This window comes from Oryctolagus cuniculus, chromosome 7, assembly GCF_964237555.1.
Source record: "Oryctolagus cuniculus chromosome 7, mOryCun1.1, whole genome shotgun sequence".
In the NCBI taxonomy this organism is placed as follows: Eukaryota; Metazoa; Chordata; class Mammalia; order Lagomorpha; family Leporidae; genus Oryctolagus; species Oryctolagus cuniculus.
This window is the reverse complement of record NC_091438.1, coordinates 37,243,547-37,256,395: the sequence shown is the minus strand read 5'-3', so window position 1 is coordinate 37,256,395 and position 12,849 is coordinate 37,243,547. Positions and strand designations below refer to the sequence as shown.

General features: G+C 71.3%; 12 non-coding genes across 12 annotated transcripts; 8 read left to right on the top strand and 4 right to left on the bottom strand.

Annotated features, from left to right (window-relative positions):
- The first annotated feature begins 669 nt into the window (after positions 1-669).
- Positions 670-741, top strand: TRNAD-GUC (transfer RNA aspartic acid (anticodon GUC)). Its single transcript has one exon. It is a non-coding gene; the product is annotated as a tRNA-Asp (tRNA).
- A 633-nt stretch (positions 742-1,374) lies between these two features.
- TRNAG-UCC (transfer RNA glycine (anticodon UCC)) lies at positions 1,375-1,446 on the top strand. The gene has a single exon. It is a non-coding gene; the product is annotated as a tRNA-Gly (tRNA).
- Positions 1,447-1,767: 321 nt separating this feature from the next.
- Positions 1,768-1,839, top strand: TRNAE-CUC (transfer RNA glutamic acid (anticodon CUC)). Its single transcript has one exon. It is a non-coding gene; the product is annotated as a tRNA-Glu (tRNA).
- Positions 1,840-3,700: 1,861 nt separating this feature from the next.
- On the bottom strand, positions 3,701-3,771 carry TRNAG-GCC (transfer RNA glycine (anticodon GCC)). Its single transcript has one exon. It is a non-coding gene; the product is annotated as a tRNA-Gly (tRNA).
- A 1,377-nt stretch (positions 3,772-5,148) lies between these two features.
- TRNAL-CAG (transfer RNA leucine (anticodon CAG)) lies at positions 5,149-5,231 on the bottom strand. The gene has a single exon. It is a non-coding gene; the product is annotated as a tRNA-Leu (tRNA).
- Positions 5,232-5,952: 721 nt separating this feature from the next.
- Positions 5,953-6,024, top strand: TRNAD-GUC (transfer RNA aspartic acid (anticodon GUC)). The gene has a single exon. It is a non-coding gene; the product is annotated as a tRNA-Asp (tRNA).
- Positions 6,025-6,657: 633 nt separating this feature from the next.
- On the top strand, positions 6,658-6,729 carry TRNAG-UCC (transfer RNA glycine (anticodon UCC)). Its single transcript has one exon. It is a non-coding gene; the product is annotated as a tRNA-Gly (tRNA).
- Positions 6,730-7,047: 318 nt separating this feature from the next.
- Positions 7,048-7,119, top strand: TRNAE-CUC (transfer RNA glutamic acid (anticodon CUC)). Its single transcript has one exon. It is a non-coding gene; the product is annotated as a tRNA-Glu (tRNA).
- Positions 7,120-8,980: 1,861 nt separating this feature from the next.
- Positions 8,981-9,051, bottom strand: TRNAG-GCC (transfer RNA glycine (anticodon GCC)). Its single transcript has one exon. It is a non-coding gene; the product is annotated as a tRNA-Gly (tRNA).
- A 1,379-nt stretch (positions 9,052-10,430) lies between these two features.
- Positions 10,431-10,513, bottom strand: TRNAL-CAG (transfer RNA leucine (anticodon CAG)). The gene has a single exon. It is a non-coding gene; the product is annotated as a tRNA-Leu (tRNA).
- A 721-nt stretch (positions 10,514-11,234) lies between these two features.
- On the top strand, positions 11,235-11,306 carry TRNAD-GUC (transfer RNA aspartic acid (anticodon GUC)). The gene has a single exon. It is a non-coding gene; the product is annotated as a tRNA-Asp (tRNA).
- Positions 11,307-11,948: 642 nt separating this feature from the next.
- Positions 11,949-12,020, top strand: TRNAG-UCC (transfer RNA glycine (anticodon UCC)). Its single transcript has one exon. It is a non-coding gene; the product is annotated as a tRNA-Gly (tRNA).
- Positions 12,021-12,849: the final 829 nt, after the last annotated feature.

Below are 12,849 nucleotides of genomic sequence, written 5' to 3'. Positions count from 1 at the left end.
GCGCGCCAGGGACTGCGGCCTTGGTCCGTCGCGCCGCCTGGGCCCTGGGCTGCGGGGCCAGGGCGCAGGCCGCGGGGCGCGCGGGTTGCGCGGTTCCCGGGGCAGCTCCGCGCGGTTCCCGGGGCTTGCAGGGCGCCGCTGCCCGGTTCTGGAGGCCGCACGGGGCACCCGGCAGCACCCCCCGGGACGCATCCCAGACGGGCCGCCCGCTCCTTCCAGTTCGCAGCGCTGCCCCCGCCCTCGTTGTGCCCCGCCCACCGGGTCGTCGTGGTCTTCCTCCTCCTCCTCCTCTCCCTCTGGGTTTTCCTGGGGGTGCTCTTCCTCCTCTTCCTCGCTGTGCCCCTCCGCTGGCTCTTCTCCCCTCTCCTCTTGCTGCTGCTGCTGCTGCTGCTGCTGCTCTTCCTCATCTTCATCCTCCTCCCTGGCTTCCCCTGGGTCCTCCGGTTGGTTGGCTCTATGCTCCTGGAAGCTAGCATGTTGTGGTCCCGGGCCGGGGAGTCCACGTGGGGCTGAAGGCACTAGGTTGCGGGGACCGGGGCCTGGGCACTGGGGACGGGTGGCGGTTGGCCCTGGAGCCGGTGTGTGGGCGGTGGAGGGCAGGGGTCGGGTGCGGGCGGGCGGGCGGGCGGACGCAGAGGGGTCGAGGGGACCCGAGGGTGGCCGCCGCCGTCCTCGTTAGTATAGTGGTGAGTATCCCCGCCTGTCACGCGGGAGACCGGGGTTCGATTCCCCGACGGGGAGGCAAGCCGCCCTTTTTGGCCAGGCCCCGCACGCCGGCCCCCGCACGCGGAGCACCAGGGACCGTGTGGCCTGCGGGCCCCGGACACGCACCCGTGTTGGGCGCACAGGGCGCGGCGCGCGCGAGGAGTTTTCGCTCGCCCACGGTCGGTCGCCACCGACCGACAGGGCTTGGTGCGCTTGGTGCGCTAGGTGCGCTAGGTGCGCTGGGTGAGGGGGCGCGGACGAGCCGGGGAGCGAGCCTGCGGGTGCGGTCGGTCGCCTGGCCGTCGGACCTCTGGTGCACGAGGGCTTGGACGAGCCAGCTGAGGGCGGACGCGGAGACGGATACGGATACGGACGCGCGCGCCGCCGGGGCTCCGCTGGATCCGGAGGCCGGTTCCCAGGAGTAAGGAGACCGGGAGGCGCTGGGCGGAGGCGGGCGCGTGCGCAGACGGAGAAGCGGCTGGCGTGCGTGTGGATGCGCGAGGGCGCGCGCGTGGATCGGGCAGGCGTGCTGGGCTTGGCCGGCGGGGCGCCGGGCGGCCTTGGGGTGGCAGCGGGGAAGTGCGGGCGAGGCGCGCCGTCGGGGCACGGGGGCGGCGGGGCGCTCCGGGCAAGCCGGGCGGCGCGTGGCCAGGCCGGCCTCGGCGGGAGGCGTTGGTGGTATAGTGGTGAGCATAGCTGCCTTCCAAGCAGTTGACCCGGGTTCGATTCCCGGCCAACGCAGCGCGCCCACCTTTTGGCAGAGGCGGTGGTCGTGGCGCGCGCCCGGCCGCCCAGGTGGGGTGGACTCGGCTGAGCGCGGCGGGGCAGGGCGTGCGCGGGGGCCAGGAGACGGAGGCGCGCCGTGTGTTTTTGAGGTCAGGGCGGATGGCGGGCGGGGGCCCGTCGGCCGGCCCGGGCAGGACAGCCGGGGGGTTGGCCGTGGAGGTAGCGCGACAGGCCAGGCGCTGCTGCTGCTGCTGCTGCTGCTGCTGCTGCTGCCCATTGGCACCCAGGCGCCGGCTGCAGCAGGCAGAGGCCCAGGCCAGACGCGCAGCCCGACGCTCCCTGGTGGTCTAGTGGTTAGGATTCGGCGCTCTCACCGCCGCGGCCCGGGTTCGATTCCCGGTCAGGGAAGCCTTTCTTCTTCCTCGGAGGGCCGGCGTGTGTGCTCTGCCTCCCGCAGTACAGCCCGCCCACTTTTGCACAACCACGCAGCCAACTGCTTGTGCAATGGGGCAACGCACACTGCGCCCCAGCCCCAGCCCCGGCCCCGGCCCAAGCTCTGTGCCTCTGCCTCCGCGGCCGCCCTCAGCTGCTGTCCTTTTCGCCAGCTGCGCCACCTCAGGACCTTCGGCCGCTCCCCACCTCCAGGCTGCTCGCTGTCCCCCTGCTCCCGCGCCTCCCCTGCCAGCCTTTCTGCGACACTCCTGGGCAGCCGGAACACCCCCAACCCAGACGTGGGCACGCGCGCACCAACACACATCCACCCGCACACCCAGGATGCCACAATTCCGGAACAGCCGCACCCCACTCCACACACAGGGACCGGTGCCTGCACGCACTCGGCCTCACGTCCTCACTCACGACATCACCGCCGCCGGCACCACGCACAGGAACGCGTGTGCTTCTGCGTGCGCGCGCACACACACACTCACACACACACAGACACACACACAGAGAGACACAGAGGGCACGCCTTCTCTCCCTGCCCGTTGGGCCAGGTGCCAGGTGCCGCGTGCCATGGCCTCCGTGGGTCTGAGAGTCACCAAGCAGCCCAGGGTGCAGTTGCTTTGGTTTTCCCACCGTGAGCCGATCCAGGCTCCCAGGTGGGCTCGGGGCTTGAACACGTGGGAGCTGTCCCAGAGGGGCCCTGCACTTGGCACCCCTCCCCGCCTCCACCCCCCAGGATGCAGGATGCAGGATGCAGGATGCAGGATGCAGGATGCAGGATGCAGATGCGAGACCAGCAGGCTGGAGAGGGCCGGCAAGCTGGAGCCCTGGGCAATGCCGGCGGCTGGCCATAGGTGAGGGAGCCTCCTCCTCCGGGAGGAGGTGGGAGAGGGCTTGCGGACAGCCCGAGAGCCGAGATGACAGCCAGCCAGTGTGTGGGGACAAGGTGGAGGAGAGGGGAGCGGCATACGCTGGCGTTTCACCGTGGGCTCTCTCCGCACGGGAGGGAACCGACCCTCCCGGTCCCCGTCGCGGGCCACGCCACCACGGATTTGGTAGCACGTTCCAATCCCCGCCTCATCTCTGAGCTCTGCGTCCCGATTGACGCCTCGATCCCTGCATGCGGTTCTCCGCCCTACTCTGTGCCGGCTCGGCCCTCGTCAAGTAGCGGCTCCGGCTCCTTGTGCCCACACAGGACCTCCAGGGCAAGGGCGGAGCTGCCCAGCCGCTTAGGGCAGGTCTCGGGGGCGACAGGTCGACGGGACTCAGAGGGCAGAGTCTCAGGCGTGGAGCCTCCCGTGCAGTGGGTTGGGAGGGGCCCGGCCCTGGGCACTGGGGGCGGTGTGTGGGGCGCGTGGCAGGGCTGGAGTCGGGTGTCTGTTCTGGAGGCTGGCATCCCAAGCAGCCTAGGGCCAGGGCGTGAGCCCCCAACGGGGGCCGGCATCTGTCCAGCAGCCGGAAGGCGGGAGGAGTCGTGGAAGGGTGCTAGGGCCAGCCGCACTTTGGCGATGGTTGGTTGTGAGAGCAGGGTGTGGGGAGGCGAAGCGGCGGGGCTTGGCGGCTCAGTGGCCGGCCGGCAGAGCGGCGAGGTCGGAAGTGCAGCGCGTGGGCCCGAAGTGGGTATCAGGAGAGGCAGAGGCTAGGAAGGAGGCAGGGGTGCGAGAGCTGAGGCACTGGCGCTGGGCTAGGCGGGGTTCGGCGGCCAGGGGGGCTGGGGAGCGCGTGTGCCAAGAGTGCTGGTGCAAGGCTGGCCAGAGAGGAGCCCGAGGGAGCGGCTTGCGCAGAGGCACTGCTGGGGCTGCCCAAGCAAAAGGGGAGCAGGAGCTGCATGGGCCGGGAATCGAACCCGGGCCTCCCGCGTGGCAGGCGAGAATTCTACCACTGAACCACCCATGCACCGTCGGCGGGCGCCGCCAGGAGCCGCCACAGGCCCGCAGGCTGATCACCACGAGCTGCTCCGTTGCAGCCGCTTTCCGTGGAGCAGGGCGACCACGCGCAAGCAGAAGGAGCTGCTCCACGCGCCTCTAGGGCCCAGGCTGCTTGGCAAGCTGCCTAGAGTTGAGGATGGGCGGAATGGTTGGCTGGGGTGGGGTTGGAGGGGGTGTGGTGTGGTGTGGTGTGGTGGTGGTTGGCCTTGGATGGGTGGGTGGGGTTTGGGAGGGAGACACACACACACACACACACACACACACACACACACACGAGAGAGAGAGAGAGAGAGAGAGAGCGAGCTAGAGAGCAAGAGGCAGGCAGACAGAGAAAGAGAGAGAAGCACAGAGCTTCAGCTCCTGCTGGGTTGTTGTCTGCATCCCAGGGCACGGGGAAGGAGGGGCGCTGGAGCCCAGAGAGAGCCAGGATGCAGCCGGCCAGACCCGGCCCTCTGCCCAGGTCCCCGTCAGAGCAGGTGACTCGGGGCGGTCCCCGTGGTGGTGGGCTCGGGTGTGAGCCACGGCTGCAACAGGAGCACCGGCTGAAGGCGGGTGTGTGGCCGGCCGCCACGCTGGGTGGGGCGCGCCTGCCCATGGAGCCCCCCGCCCCGCCCCTGGGGAGGCGGTGGGTCGTGGAGGAGAGCCAACGTGTGCAGCTGGGTGACCGCAGGGCGCCTGGGCCTTCGGCCGGCCACCAACCACTGCCCCGGGTGGTTTTCCCGACTCGTGGCCTCTGTGCCTCCTGAGGCAGCTGTGCTGAGGCCGAGAGAGGCGGGAGCACGGGGTCAGCCAAGGGCTCCGAGGAGCAGGATCCCGGGCAGCGCGCTGTCCCGAGCAGGCAGACAGGCTGGCAGGCGGGAGGCGGGAGGCGGGAGTGCGCGGCGAGGGCGAGGAGGTGGGACGCGGCCGAAGTGCGCTGCTCTCGGTGGGCTGGCTGCAGACAGGTGTTTAGGGGACGCTCGGGAGGACTCTGGGCGGGCCGCCCGTCGGTTCAGCGCTCTGGGGCTGGCAGGTGGCGGGGAGAGGTGGAGGAGATCTGGGGACTGGGGCTGGGAGGCGGAGGGCCGTGAATGTGCGGAAGGTAGCGGCAGAGGGTGGCGGCAGAGGAGCGGAGGAGCCAGGAAGACTCGGAGGCAGGTGGGTCCCGAGAAGCGGTGTGGTGGGGAGAGGTGGGCGGGAGTGCCTGCGCGCTGGCCAGTTGGAGCGGGGTCCCTGTGGCGAGTCCCACGTGTGGGCCGGGCCGGCAAGGCGGGGTCTCGCTCGCGACGGCTGGAAAGCCGGAGCGGCGAGCGGCGTGTTGCACGACGGGCGCGAGGCTGTCCCGGGCGTGCCAAAAAGGCGTGCTTGTCAGGAGTGGGATTCGAACCCACGCCTCCAGGGGAGACTGCGACCTGAACGCAGCGCCTTAGACCGCTCGGCCATCCTGACGGCGGGCCGGGTGGCGCGGCCGTTCCCTTGGCTGGGGGAGCGCGCCAGGGACTGCGGCCTTGGTCCGTCGCGCCGCCTGGGCCCTGGGCTGCGGGGCCAGGGCGCAGGCCGCGGGGCGCGCGGGTTGCGCGGTTCCCGGGGCAGCTCCGCGCGGTTCCCGGGGCTTGCAGGGCGCCGCTGCCCGGTTCTGGAGGCCGCACGGGGCACCCGGCAGCACCCCCCGGGACGCATCCCAGACGGGCCGCCCGCTCCTTCCAGTTCGCAGCGCTGCCCCCGCCCTCGTTGTGCCCCGCCCACCGGGTCGTCGTGGTCTTCCTCCTCCTCCTCCTCTCCCTCTGGGTTTTCCTGGGGGTGCTCTTCCTCCTCTTCCTCGCTGTGCCCCTCCGCTGGCTCTTCTCCCCTCTCCTCTTGCTGCTGCTGCTGCTGCTGCTGCTGCTGCTGCTGCTCTTCCTCATCTTCATCCTCCTCCCTGGCTTCCCCTGGGTCCTCCGGTTGGTTGGCTCTATGCTCCTGGAAGCTAGCATGTTGTGGTCCCGGGCCGGGGAGTCCACGTGGGGCTGAAGGCACTAGGTTGCGGGGACCGGGGCCTGGGCACTGGGGACGGGTGGCGGTTGGCCCTGGAGCCGGTGTGTGGGCGGTGGAGGGCAGGGGTCGGGTGCGGGCGGGCGGGCGGGCGGGCGGACGCAGAGGGGTCGAGGGGACCCGAGGGTGGCCGCCGCCGTCCTCGTTAGTATAGTGGTGAGTATCCCCGCCTGTCACGCGGGAGACCGGGGTTCGATTCCCCGACGGGGAGGCAAGCCGCCCTTTTTGGCCAGGCCCCGCACGCCGGCCCCCGCACGCGGAGCACCAGGGACCGTGTGGCCTGCGGGCCCCGGACACGCACCCGTGTTGGGCGCACAGGGCGCGGCGCGCGCGAGGAGTTTTCGCTCGCCCACGGTCGGTCGCCACCGACCGACAGGGCTTGGTGCGCTTGGTGCGCTAGGTGCGCTAGGTGCGCTGGGTGAGGGGGCGCGGACGAGCCGGGGAGCGAGCCTGCGGGTGCGGTCGGTCGCCTGGCCGTCGGACCTCTGGTGCACGAGGGCTTGGACGAGCCAGCTGAGGGCGGACGCGGAGACGGATACGGATACGGACGCGCGCGCCGCCGGGGCTCCGCTGGATCCGGAGGCCGGTTCCCAGGAGTAAGGAGACCGGGAGGCGCTGGGCGGAGGCGGGCGCGTGCGCAGACGGAGAAGCGGCTGGCGTGCGTGTGGATGCGCGAGGGCGCGCGCGTGGATCGGGCAGGCGTGCTGGGCTTGGCCGGCGGGGCGCCGGGCGGCCTTGGGGTGGCAGCGGGGAAGTGCGGGCGAGGCGCGCCGTCGGGGCACGGGGGCGGCGGGGCGCTCCGGGCAAGCCGGGCGGCGCGTGGCCAGGCCGGCCTCGGCGGGAGGCGTTGGTGGTATAGTGGTGAGCATAGCTGCCTTCCAAGCAGTTGACCCGGGTTCGATTCCCGGCCAACGCAGCGCGCCCACCTTTTGGCAGAGGCGGTGGTCGTGGCGCGCGCCCGGCCGCCCAGGTGGGGTGGACTCGGCTGAGCGCGGCGGGGCAGGGCGTGCGCGGGGGCCAGGAGACGGAGGCGCGCCGTGTGTTTTTGAGGTCAGGGCGGATGGCGGGCGGGGGCCCGTCGGCCGGCCCGGGCAGGACAGCCGGGGGGTTGGCCGTGGAGGTAGCGCGACAGGCCAGGCGCTGCTGCTGCTGCTGCTGCTGCTGCTGCTGCCCATTGGCACCCAGGCGCCGGCTGCAGCAGGCAGAGGCCCAGGCCAGACGCGCAGCCCGACGCTCCCTGGTGGTCTAGTGGTTAGGATTCGGCGCTCTCACCGCCGCGGCCCGGGTTCGATTCCCGGTCAGGGAAGCCTTTCTTCTTCCTCGGAGGGCCGGCGTGTGTGCTCTGCCTCCCGCAGTACAGCCCGCCCACTTTTGCACAACCACGCAGCCAACTGCTTGTGCAATGGGGCAACGCACACTGCGCCCCAGCCCCAGCCCCGGCCCCGGCCCAAGCTCTGTGCCTCTGCCTCCGCGGCCGCCCTCAGCTGCTGTCCTTTTCGCCAGCTGCGCCACCTCAGGACCTTCGGCCGCTCCCCACCTCCAGGCTGCTCGCTGTCCCCCTGCTCCCGCGCCTCCCCTGCCAGCCTTTCTGCGACACTCCTGGGCAGCCGGAACACCCCCAACCCAGACGTGGGCACGCGCGCACCAACACACATCCACCCGCACACCCAGGATGCCACAATTCCGGAACAGCCGCACCCCACTCCACACACAGGGACCGGTGCCTGCACGCACTCGGCCTCACGTCCTCACTCACGACATCACCGCCGCCGGCACCACGCACAGGAACGCGTGTGCTTCTGCGTGCGCGCGCACACACACACTCACACACACACAGACACACACACAGAGAGACACAGAGGGCACGCCTTCTCTCCCTGCCCGTTGGGCCAGGTGCCAGGTGCCGCGTGCCATGGCCTCCGTGGGTCTGAGAGTCACCAAGCAGCCCAGGGTGCAGTTGCTTTGGTTTTCCCACCGTGAGCCGATCCAGGCTCCCAGGTGGGCTCGGGGCTTGAACACGTGGGAGCTGTCCCAGAGGGGCCCTGCACTTGGCACCCCTCCCCGCCTCCACCCCCCAGGATGCAGGATGCAGGATGCAGGATGCAGGATGCAGGATGCAGGATGCAGATGCGAGACCAGCAGGCTGGAGAGGGCCGGCAAGCTGGAGCCCTGGGCAATGCCGGCGGCTGGCCATAGGTGAGGGAGCCTCCTCCTCCGGGAGGAGGTGGGAGAGGGCTTGCGGACAGCCCGAGAGCCGAGATGACAGCCAGCCAGTGTGTGGGGACAAGGTGGAGGAGAGGGGAGCGGCATACGCTGGCGTTTCACCGTGGGCTCTCTCCGCACGGGAGGGAACCGACCCTCCCGGTCCCCGTCGCGGGCCACGCCACCACGGATTTGGTAGCACGTTCCAATCCCCGCCTCATCTCTGAGCTCTGCGTCCCGATTGACGCCTCGATCCCTGCATGCGGTTCTCCGCCCTACTCTGTGCCGGCTCGGCCCTCGTCAAGTAGCGGCTCCGGCTCCTTGTGCCCACACAGGACCTCCAGGGCAAGGGCGGAGCTGCCCAGCCGCTTAGGGCAGGTCTCGGGGGCGACAGGTCGACGGGACTCAGAGGGCAGAGTCTCAGGCGTGGAGCCTCCCGTGCAGTGGGTTGGGAGGGGCCCGGCCCTGGGCACTGGGGGCGGTGTGTGGGGCGCGTGGCAGGGCTGGAGTCGGGTGTCTGTTCTGGAGGCTGGCATCCCAAGCAGCCTAGGGCCAGGGCGTGAGCCCCCAACGGGGGCCGGCATCTGTCCAGCAGCCGGAAGGCGGGAGGAGTCGTGGAAGGGTGCTAGGGCCAGCCGCGCGTTGGCGATGGTTGGTTGTGAGAGCAGGGTGTGGGGAGGCGAAGCGGCGGGGCTTGGCGGCTCAGTGGCCGGCCGGCAGAGCGGCGAGGTCGGAAGTGCAGCGCGTGGGCCCGAAGTGGGTATCAGGAGAGGCAGAGGCTAGGAAGGAGGCAGGGGTGCGAGAGCTGAGGCACTGGCGCTGGGCTAGGCGGGGTTCGGCGGCCAGGGGGGCTGGGGAGCGCGTGTGCCAAGAGTGCTGGTGCAAGGCTGGCCAGAGAGGAGCCCGAGGGAGCGGCTTGCGCAGAGGCACTGCTGGGGCTGCCCAAGCAAAAGGGGAGCAGGAGCTGCATGGGCCGGGAATCGAACCCGGGCCTCCCGCGTGGCAGGCGAGAATTCTACCACTGAACCACCCATGCACCGTCGGCGGGCGCCGCCAGGAGCCGCCACAGGCCCACAGGCTGATCACCACGAGCTGCTCCGTTGCAGCCGCTTTCCGTGGAGCAGGGCGACCACGCGCAAGCAGAAGGAGCTGCTCCACGCGCCTCTAGGGCCCAGGCTGCTTGGCAAGCTGCCTAGAGTTGAGGATGGGCGGAATGGTTGGCTGGGGTGGGGTTGGAGGGGGTGTGGTGTGGTGTGGTGTGGTGGTGGTTGGCCTTGGATGGGTGGGTGGGGTTTGGGAGGGAGACACACACACACACACACACACACACACACACACACACACACACGAGAGAGAGAGAGAGAGAGAGCGAGCTAGAGAGCAAGAGGCAGGCAGACAGAGAAAGAGAGAGAAGCACAGAGCTTCAGCTCCTGCTGGGTTGTTGTCTGCATCCCAGGGCACGGGGAAGGAGGGGCGCTGGAGCCCAGAGAGAGCCAGGATGCAGCCGGCCAGACCCGGCCCTCTGCCCAGGTCCCCGTCAGAGCAGGTGACTCGGGGCGGTCCCCGTGGTGGTGGGCTCGGGTGTGAGCCACGGCTGCAACAGGAGCACCGGCTGAAGGCGGGTGTGTGGCCGGCCGCCACGCTGGGTGGGGCGCGCCTGCCCATGGAGCCCCCCGCCCCGCCCCTGGGGAGGCGGTGGGTCGTGGAGGAGAGCCAACGTGTGCAGCTGGGTGACCGCAGGGCGCCTGGGCCTTCGGCCGGCCACCAACCACTGCCCCGGGTGGTTTTCCCGACTCGTGGCCTCTGTGCCTCCTGAGGCAGCTGTGCTGAGGCCGAGAGAGGCGGGAGCACGGGGTCAGCCAAGGGCTCCGAGGAGCAGGATCCCGGGCAGCGCGCTGTCCCGAGCAGGCAGACAGGCTGGCAGGCGGGAGGCGGGAGGCGGGAGTGCGCGGCGAGGGCGAGGAGGTGGGACGCGGCCGAAGTGCGCTGCTCTCGGTGGGCTGGCTGCAGACAGGTGTTTAGGGGACGCTCGGGAGGACTCTGGGCGGGCCGCCCGTCGGTTCAGCGCTCTGGGGCTGGCAGGTGGCGGGGAGAGGTGGAGGAGATCTGGGGACTGGGGCTGGGAGGCGGAGGGCCGTGAATGTGCGGAAGGTAGCGGCAGAGGGTGGCGGCAGAGGAGCGGAGGAGCCAGGAAGACTCGGAGGCAGGTGGGTCCCGAGAAGCGGTGTGGTGGGGAGAGGTGGGCGGGAGTGCCTGCGCGCTGGCCAGTTGGAGCGGGGTCCCTGTGGCGAGTCCCACGTGTGGGCCGGGCCGGCAAGGCGGGGTCTCGCTCGCGACGGCTGGAAAGCCGGAGCGGCGAGCGGCGTGTTGCACGACGGGCGCGAGGCTGGCCCGGGCGTGCCAAAAAGGCGTGCTTGTCAGGAGTGGGATTCGAACCCACGCCTCCAGGGGAGACTGCGACCTGAACGCAGCGCCTTAGACCGCTCGGCCATCCTGACGGCGGGCCGGGTGGCGCGGCCGTTCCCTTGGCTGGGGGAGCGCGCCAGGGACTGCGGCCTTGGTCCGTCGCGCCGCCTGGGCCCTGGGCTGCGGGGCCAGGGCGCAGGCCGCGGGGCGCGCGGGTTGCGCGGTTCCCGGGGCAGCTCCGCGCGGTTCCCGGGGCTTGCAGGGCGCCGCTGCCCGGTTCTGGAGGCCGCACGGGGCACCCGGCAGCACCCCCCGGGACGCATCCCAGACGGGCCGCCCGCTCCTTCCAGTTCGCAGCGCTGCCCCCGCCCTCGTTGTGCCCCGCCCACCGGGTCGTCGTGGTCTTCCTCCTCCTCCTCCTCTCCCTCTGGGTTTTCCTGGGGGTGCTCTTCCTCCTCTTCCTCGCTGTGCCCCTCCGCTGGCTCTTCTCCCCTCTCCTCTTGCTGCTGCTGCTGCTGCTGCTGCTGCTGCTGCTGCTCTTCCTCATCTTCATCCTCCTCCCTGGCTTCCCCTGGGTCCTCCGGTTGGTTGGCTCTATGCTCCTGGAAGCTAGCATGTTGTGGTCCCGGGCCGGGGAGTCCACGTGGGGCTGAAGGCACTAGGTTGCGGGGACCGGGGCCTGGGCACTGGGGACGGGTGGCGGTTGGCCCTGGAGCCGGTGTGTGGGCGGTGGAGGGCAGGGGTCGGGTGCGGGCGGGCGGGCGGGCGGGCGGACGCAGAGGGGTCGAGGGGACCCGAGGGTGGCCGCCGCCGTCCTCGTTAGTATAGTGGTGAGTATCCCCGCCTGTCACGCGGGAGACCGGGGTTCGATTCCCCGACGGGGAGGCAAGCCGCCCTTTTTGGCCAGGCCCCGCACGCCGGCCCCCGCACGCGGAGCACCAGGGACCGTGTGGCCTGCGGGCCCCGGACACGCACCCGTGTTGGGCGCACAGGGCGCGGCGCGCGCGAGGAGTTTTCGCTCGCCCACGGTCGGTCGCCACCGACCGACAGGGCTTGGTGCGCTTGGTGCGCTTGGTGCGCTAGGTGCGCTAGGTGCGCTGGGTGAGGGGGCGCGGACGAGCCGGGGAGCGAGCCTGCGGGTGCGGTCGGTCGCCTGGCCGTCGGACCTCTGGTGCACGAGGGCTTGGACGAGCCAGCTGAGGGCGGACGCGGAGACGGATACGGATACGGACGCGCGCGCCGCCGGGGCTCCGCTGGATCCGGAGGCCGGTTCCCAGGAGTAAGGAGACCGGGAGGCGCTGGGCGGAGGCGGGCGCGTGCGCAGACGGAGAAGCGGCTGGCGTGCGTGTGGATGCGCGAGGGCGCGCGCGTGGATCGGGCAGGCGTGCTGGGCTTGGCCGGCGGGGCGCCGGGCGGCCTTGGGGTGGCAGCGGGGAAGTGCGGGCGAGGCGCGCCGTCGGGGCACGGGGGCGGCGGGGCGCTCCGGGCAAGCCGGGCGGCGCGTGGCCAGGCCGGCCTCGGCGGGAGGCGTTGGTGGTATAGTGGTGAGCATAGCTGCCTTCCAAGCAGTTGACCCGGGTTCGATTCCCGGCCAACGCAGCGCGCCCACCTTTTGGCAGAGGCGGTGGTCGTGGCGCGCGCCCGGCCGCCCAGGTGGGGCGGACTCGGCTGAGCGCGGCGGGGCAGGGCGTGCGCGGGGGCCAGGAGACGGAGGCGCGCCGTGTGTTTTTGAGGTCAGGGCGGATGGCGGGCGGGGGCCCGTCGGCCGGCCCGGGCAGGACAGCCGGGGGGTTGGCCGTGGAGGTAGCGCGACAGGCCAGGCGCTGCTGCTGCTGCTGCTGCTGCTGCTGCTGCTGCCCATTGGCACCCAGGCGCCGGCTGCAGCAGGCAGAGGCCCAGGCCAGACGCGCAGCCCGACGCTCCCTGGTGGTCTAGTGGTTAGGATTCGGCGCTCTCACCGCCGCGGCCCTGGTTCGATTCCCGGTCAGGGAAGCCTTTCTTCTTCCTCGGAGGGCCGGCGTGTGTGCTCTGCCTCCCGCAGTACAGCCCGCCCACTTTTGCACAACCACGCAGCCAACTGCTTGTGCAATGGGGCAACGCACACTGCGCCCCAGCCCCAGCCCCGGCCCCGGCCCAAGCTCTGTGCCTCTGCCTCCGCGGCCGCCCTCAGCTGCTGTCCTTTTCGCCAGCTGCGCCACCTCAGGACCTTCGGCCGCTCCCCACCTCCAGGCTGCTCGCTGTCCCCCTGCTCCCGCGCCTCCCCTGCCAGCCTTTCTGCGACACTCCTGGGCAGCCGGAACACCCCCAACCCAGACGTGGGCACGCGCGCACCAACACACATCCACCCGCACACCCAGGATGCCACAATTCCGGAACAGCCGCACCCCACTCCACACACAGGGACCGGTGCCTGCACGCACTCGGCCTC